The following is a 6,944-nucleotide window of genomic DNA, read 5'->3' as shown; positions in this document are numbered from 1 at the left end:
CGTAAGGATTCCCAATTGGTTATCCTCGACCCTAATCTTTGACCGGTACCGATTATGCACATCGGCCCAGGTTACATCTGGATATTCGATCAAGTTCTGCTTTAACTATTGTGAGGCTACCAAACTTCGTATGTTTAGGCCTTGGGTGAAAGCCTGGATGGCCCAATTGTAGGCGACTGGGGGTATATCCATACGCTCCATTTAGAACAGAGATACAAACTCTCTAAGCATCTCGTTGTCTTTCTTTTTTACTTTGAAGAGGTCCGACTTTCTAGTCTCGACCTTTATCGCTCCGTCGTGTGCTTTGACGAAGGAATCTACGAGCATGGCAAAAGAATCAATGGATTTAGGTAGAAAATTATGGTACCATATCATCGCCCCCTTTGATAAAGTTTCTCTGAATTTCTTCAGCAGTATGGACTCAATCTCATAGTCCTCTAGATCGTTCCCCTTTATTGCGCATGTGTAAGAAGTGACATGCTCGTTGGGGTCGGTAGTTTCATTATACTTGGGAATTTCTGGCATACGAAATTTCTTCGGAATGGGCTTAGGAGTCGCGCTCAGGGGGAAGGGCTTTTGTACGAACTTCTTTGAATCCAAACCCTTCAAAATCGGTGGTGCCCCCGGAATTTGATCAACTCGGGAGTTATATGTTTCCATTTTTTTGTCATTCGCTTCAATCTTCCTTTCCCCCGATACAATTTGCTTTGTCAGCTCCTCGAATATTTTCAAGATAGTGGGGTCGGTCCCTGACTCATTCACATTTGACCTCCCCCGCACTGGTTCGACCTTGTGAATAACTTCCTGTGATGGCTCGGGTTCGACTTTACTCGGTACGTGGTTCTGATTTTGAAGTTGTGTTATTGCAGCTTGTTGAGCCTACACCATTTCGAATATTATTCGAAGGCTGATTCTGCCTTCTTCGCCGCCATGTGCATTCTGACCGGCTGATCGAATATCTCTGCGAACGCTATTTTCGGGGTCAACGTCCAGATTTGCATTCAGGGCAACATGGGAACTGACGTCGATGGGGTCTGCAACTGGTACTCCCTCGAGGTCAACTGGAAGCACTTTGTTTCCTAGGGAGGGTACGTTGTCGTTTTCACCATGAAAACCAAGGCCATTGTCGATGTGTGTGGGTACTGCTCGAGAGTTCAACATGCTAATCTTAGAATCAAAAACACTTACAAGAACAAGTGTAAACAATGTGTGTGTTATGAAAATTAGCACTAGGCAATCGCTATTATCCTTAGCTCCACGATGGGTGCCAAACTGTTTAACCTTAAAATCAGATAACAATTAAATTTGTAAGTGGTTTTAAGGATATGTGATTTCACTTGGCACAAACTAAGAAATATAAAAATTAGAAATTAACTATAAAATAAAGCAAACCGATATATCATACAACTTTGACCCTTGAGCTAGGTTGCCCTCACACCAACTAAGTGTATTATTGAAGAGTAAGAAGTGAACTACTGAATAAGAGAGCTTAAGGGAGGAAACGTAATATATTACTTTGTTATGCGTGAATTTGTCCTTTCAAAATGATTGGAACCCCCTTTATATAGTAGAGGAGTTCTACATATGGTACAATTCTAAATACATAAGGAAATCTCCTGATTAGTTAATCAACAGGTCTTGACTTGATACATGCCGAGATCTCCGCCACAATCCTCGGCCAGTCACGGATTCCTCGGCTTTCCGTTATTCGACTTATCAGGCTTCCTTCGATCTTGCTAGATCTTTATTCTTCTCGATCTCGACCTTAGCCGTTCTAGATCTCGATCAATTCCTGAATCATGAGCTAGGCAATATTTATTCATGTAACGATCCAATATAACTTGGGATTGAACCTCGGTCTGCCACGCCGGTCTCGATTAACCATATAAAATCGGGCAAGCCCAATTTTGACCGTAAACAGTTTGATCACATATTGAGTGGCCTAATTTCCTTTCGGCTGGACTTTTTCTCCAAACAAACAATACATATCAGAATAGAGAAGTTTGGTAGAGGAGATCTAGTCCGAGAGATGATAAGTATAAAATGAAATCAACAAACTAAGTGAGGTGCAGCTCACAAGGACTAATTTCATTAAGATTTCCCTAGTTGTCCAAGTCCAAAAAATCTATAAAGTTCACCAAACTTTGGTAGCTTGAGTATACTATTTTTCTTTCTGAATTCCTACAACATTGTATACGGTCGAAATCGAGCTCGCCTACAACTTGGTAGATTTGGCTTGGAACGTGGTAACCAAGAACTGAAGATCAACCTCGAGTCCCACCAAGCTAGAACCCGAGGTTGGAACGCCTGCTTACGAGGAGTAGTGAGTCCGGTGTCGACCTTAGCCTCGAACGATCTCGAAGAAACATTGTCGAGTTGACTAACAAAAGAATGAAATATCTGCGACCGTTCGGATATTTCGGCGAGAATCTCGACATATATTAGTAAGGAACCAGCAATCATCAAATCAAGAGATTTTTACTTTTTATGAAAATGTACCTAGAGTAGGACTCCTCTACTATAAAAGGGGGTCTGATAATTCATTCCACATATTGTAACACGCATCCCAAAGTAATATATTATTATTCTCTTTAAGTTCTTGTTATTCTTTTGTTGTTCTATTCTGATATCAATCAAAGTACTTTTGGCTCGAGGGTGGCTAACCTTCCAGGGATAAGATTGTTCAACTTGTGTGGTTAGCATTTACTTTTTCATTACTTATTCCAATTGCAATCTAATTTGTCATTTTGTATCAAGTTAAATCACGTATCCTTAAAACCACTTACAAATTCAATTGTTATCCGATTTTAGGGTAAACAGTTTGGCACCAACCGTGGCGCTAAGGATAATAGAGGTTATTTGATACAAATCTCCATAACACACATTACTTTACGCTTGTTCTTTGAAGTGTCATTAATTTCAAGTTAAAATACAAAATGTCAAACTCTCAATCAGTTGCACCCCTACATGTGGACAACGAGTCCGGCCATCAAGGTGCAAATGACAACATAGCATCCAGTGACGAGGTGCCACCCGTTGATCCTATCGGAATTCCGGTCGTAGGCCCGATTGACGCTAATTCACACGTGGCTATCGACGCAAATTTGCCTACCGACCCAAAGAATAGCATCCGCGGTGGAGCCCGATCGATAACTCAAAACACATAAATTATTGGAGGAGACGAGATCAGTTTACGGGTGATATTTGAAATGTTGTAGTCTCAACAGGCAGTGATAGCTCAGTTACAGAACAAAAGTCATGCACCGAGCAGGGTTGAACACGATCCACCCCAAGAAGTTACCCGCACGGATGAACCGATCGTAAAAAGGTCAAATGAACATGAATCGGGGGCTAACCCCGAGATCAAAAAGATGCTCGAAGAGTTGACAAAACAGATAGAATCAGGGGAGAAGAAAATGGAAGCTAATGACAAAAAGTTGGAAACCTATAACTCTAGGGTAGACCAGATTCCAGGATCACCGCCAATATTGAAAATCCTGGATTCCAAGAAGTTCGTGCAAAAACCTTTTCCTCCGAGCGCGGCTCCAAAGCCAATCCCTAAGATGTTCCGCATGCCCGAGATTGGTAAGTATAACGGAATGACCGACCCAAATGAGCATGTAACCTCTTACACATGTGCCATAAAAGGGAACGACTTAGAGGATGATGAGATCGAGTCTGTCCTGTTGAAGAAATTTGGAGCTGACTGGAAGGAAAAAGTTCAGATGGTATCATAACTTACCTTCTAATTCTATTGATTCATTTGCTATACTTGTAGATTCTTTCACGAAAGCGCACTTCGGGGCCATCACGGTCGAGACCAGAAAATCGGACCTTTTCAAAGTAAAATAGAAGGATAACGAGATGCTTAGAGAGTCCGTGTCCCGTTTTCAAATGGAACAAATGGACCTGCCACCGGTCGCTGATGATTGGGTTGTTCAGGCTTTCACACAAGAGCTCAATGATCGAAGCTCGGCTGCTTCACAGCACTTGAAACAAAACCTGATAGAATATTCGTCCGTTACTTGGGCCGGCGTTCATAACTGGTATCAATCGAAGATCAGAGGGGAAGATGATCAACTCGGGGCCCCTTTGGGGTCTCTTAATTCCGTTAGAAAAATTGACAGAGTCAAGAGACATATTTATTTTGTTACCAAGTATAATAATTACCTATTAATAGATACGTTTATAAATAACATTAGCTACTAATTTTACTAGATAAGTATTAACTTTGTTTGGAATAAAGTATTTTATCAAAGTAGTTATAGTAATTTGTTAAACTTCCTAGTGCTACGTGACAAGTGATTCTCTTTTTCCCTAAAGCAATGACGTGCTCAAAGTTTCCTTCTACGTACAACTTCTCCATACTTTTATACATCTAGTTAAAGTAAGTTTTATTTTAAGGCATGTAATTGTTGAGAACTCACGGGACGGTGATCGGAAGCCGTGAGTTCAAGTCATAGTAATTGTATAAATAGGTTACGGGCTCCTTTCGTATGGTATGGAGATTGGTGGTGGTGTGGTAGCTCATGTAGAGCTTGGTTGTTGTTAAAAGGAGGTCGGGTGTGGAGTACACCATTGTATAAAGCCTCGGGAGCTTGTTGCTCTTTGATTGTGACGATAGTGTTGGCATAGCGGTAGTTTTTGGTTGATGTTAGGGTTGTGTTGTTATTATTATGCTTTGTTAATTTGAAAGAAGGAAGTGTATAAAGCTATTATATACGAGCGTATATTGGTTGTTGTTGGCTATAATAACTTGTGGGAAGTCATATAAATAGGGGAGGCGCTGCTCATTGTATTATAAAATAGGTCGTGGTCGACATATAATAGTTACGACGCTTAAAAGATAACGATAGTATCATTTCTCTTATTGTAGACTAAGGAGTCTTGACCTTTTCATAGCTTGGGGTTGGGAAGTATATACAAGGTATGTGAGGCTATCCCTTTCTTTCTTTTGCACGACTTCGATTGTACGTAACATAAACGGACGAGCTTCCAAAGATACTTTACTCATAGAACCTAGCAGTATTTACATTGTTTCCCTTCTTATGGAAAGATTCATGTTGATGTTGCTTCTCTTATTTTCATGCACCAAATATTGTTATTATTCCCCGAATCCTATAATATGTATGATGGCGAGTTAGATCCTCTAATAATATATGCTAGTACAGGATGGCCCCAGCTGAGTTGCAAGAGTTGAAGGCACAGTTAAAGGACTTGCTGGATAAGGGCTTCATTAGGCCAGCACTTCACCTTGGGGTGCGCCGGTCTTGTTTGTACGGAAAAAGGATAGGTCTTTAAGGATGTGTATCGATTATCGATAGTTGAATAAGATTACTATAAAGAACAAGTATCCACTTCCAAGGATTGACGACATGTTTGACCAACTCCAGGGTGCTAAGTATTTATCCAAGATTGAGTTACGTTCAGGGTATCATCAGGTAAGGGTTAAGGAGAAGGATATTCCGAAGACGGCCTTCCGAACAAGATATGGGCAGTTTGAGTTCTTGGTGATGCCATTCGGGATAACAAACGCCCTAGCAGCTTTTATGGATCTCATAAATAGTGTATTCAGACCCTATCTTGACGTGTTCATGATCGTATTCATTGATAATATTCTGGTGTATTCTCGTTCGGAGGCGAAACATACGGACCACTTGCGGATAGTATTACAGACCCTTCAGGATCGTAATTTATATGCTAAGCTCTCCAAATTTGAATTCTGGCTGAACTCAGTAGCATTCCTTAGCCATGTGATATCTGACGAGGGTATTAGTGTCGACACTCAGAAGATCGATGCAGTGAAGAATTGGCCGAGACCTACTACACCGTCAGAAGTGGGCAACTTCCTAGGGCTAGCAGGATATTATAGGCAGTTTGTAGAAGGGTTTTCCTCTATATCAGCATCATTGACTAAGTTAACATATAAAGCTACCAAGTTCCAGTGGTCTGACACTTGTGAACATAGTTTCAGGAGCTAAAGAATCTATTGACATCCGTTCTAGTGCTCACTCTCCTAAAAGGAATATAAGGTTATGTGGTATATTATGATGCCTCGGGTATAGGTTTGGGGTACGTATTGATACAACGTGGGAAGGTGATTGCTTATGCATCGAGAGAACTGAAGAAACCTAAAAAGAATTACCCAACTCATGATTTGGAATTAGCTGCAGTACTATATGCTTTGAAGATATGGCGACACTACTTATATGGCGTCCATGTTGACATCTACACATATCACATGAGTTTACAATAAATCTTCAAGTAGAAGGAGTTGAATTTGAAACAATGTAGGTGGTTTGAATTTCTGAAAAACTATGATGTCGAGATATTGTACCACCCCGGTAAAGCCAATGTTGTGGCAGACGCTCTCAGTCGTAAGTCAATGGGAAGATTAATACACATTAAGGCAGGTAGACAGGGGTTGACTAAAGAGCTTCATTAGCTAGCCAATATGAGAATCAGATTATTAGACTCTGATGACGGAGGTGTTATTGTACAGAATACATCGGAATTATCTTTTGTAACTGAGGTAAAAGCATGACAATATGAAGATCCTACCTTAGCACGATTGAAAGAGGGCATTCAGCATCGTAAGATTACGGCTTTCGAGATTGGAGGAGATGTGGATCTGAGATACTAGGGCTGATTATGTGTGCCTAATATGGTAGGGTTGCGAGACAAGATTATGATTGAGATTCATCAGTCCCGATATTCCATCCATCCCGGCTCGACAAAGATGTATCATGATGTTAAGGAGCAGTATTGGTGGGAAAACATGAAGAAGTCTATTACAGAATTTGTAGCCTAGTGTCCTAATTGTCAACAAGTAAAGATCGAGCATCAGAAACCTGGTGGATTGATTCAAAATATAGAGATTCCGACCTAAAAATGGGAGGTGATAAATATGGACTTTATTATTAGATTACCTCGCTCTTATCATA

Source organism: Nicotiana tabacum, chromosome 9 (assembly GCF_000715075.1).
Source record: "Nicotiana tabacum cultivar K326 chromosome 9, ASM71507v2, whole genome shotgun sequence".
Lineage (NCBI taxonomy): Eukaryota > Viridiplantae > Streptophyta > Magnoliopsida > Solanales > Solanaceae > Nicotiana > Nicotiana tabacum.
Note: the sequence above shows the minus strand (reverse complement) of the source record.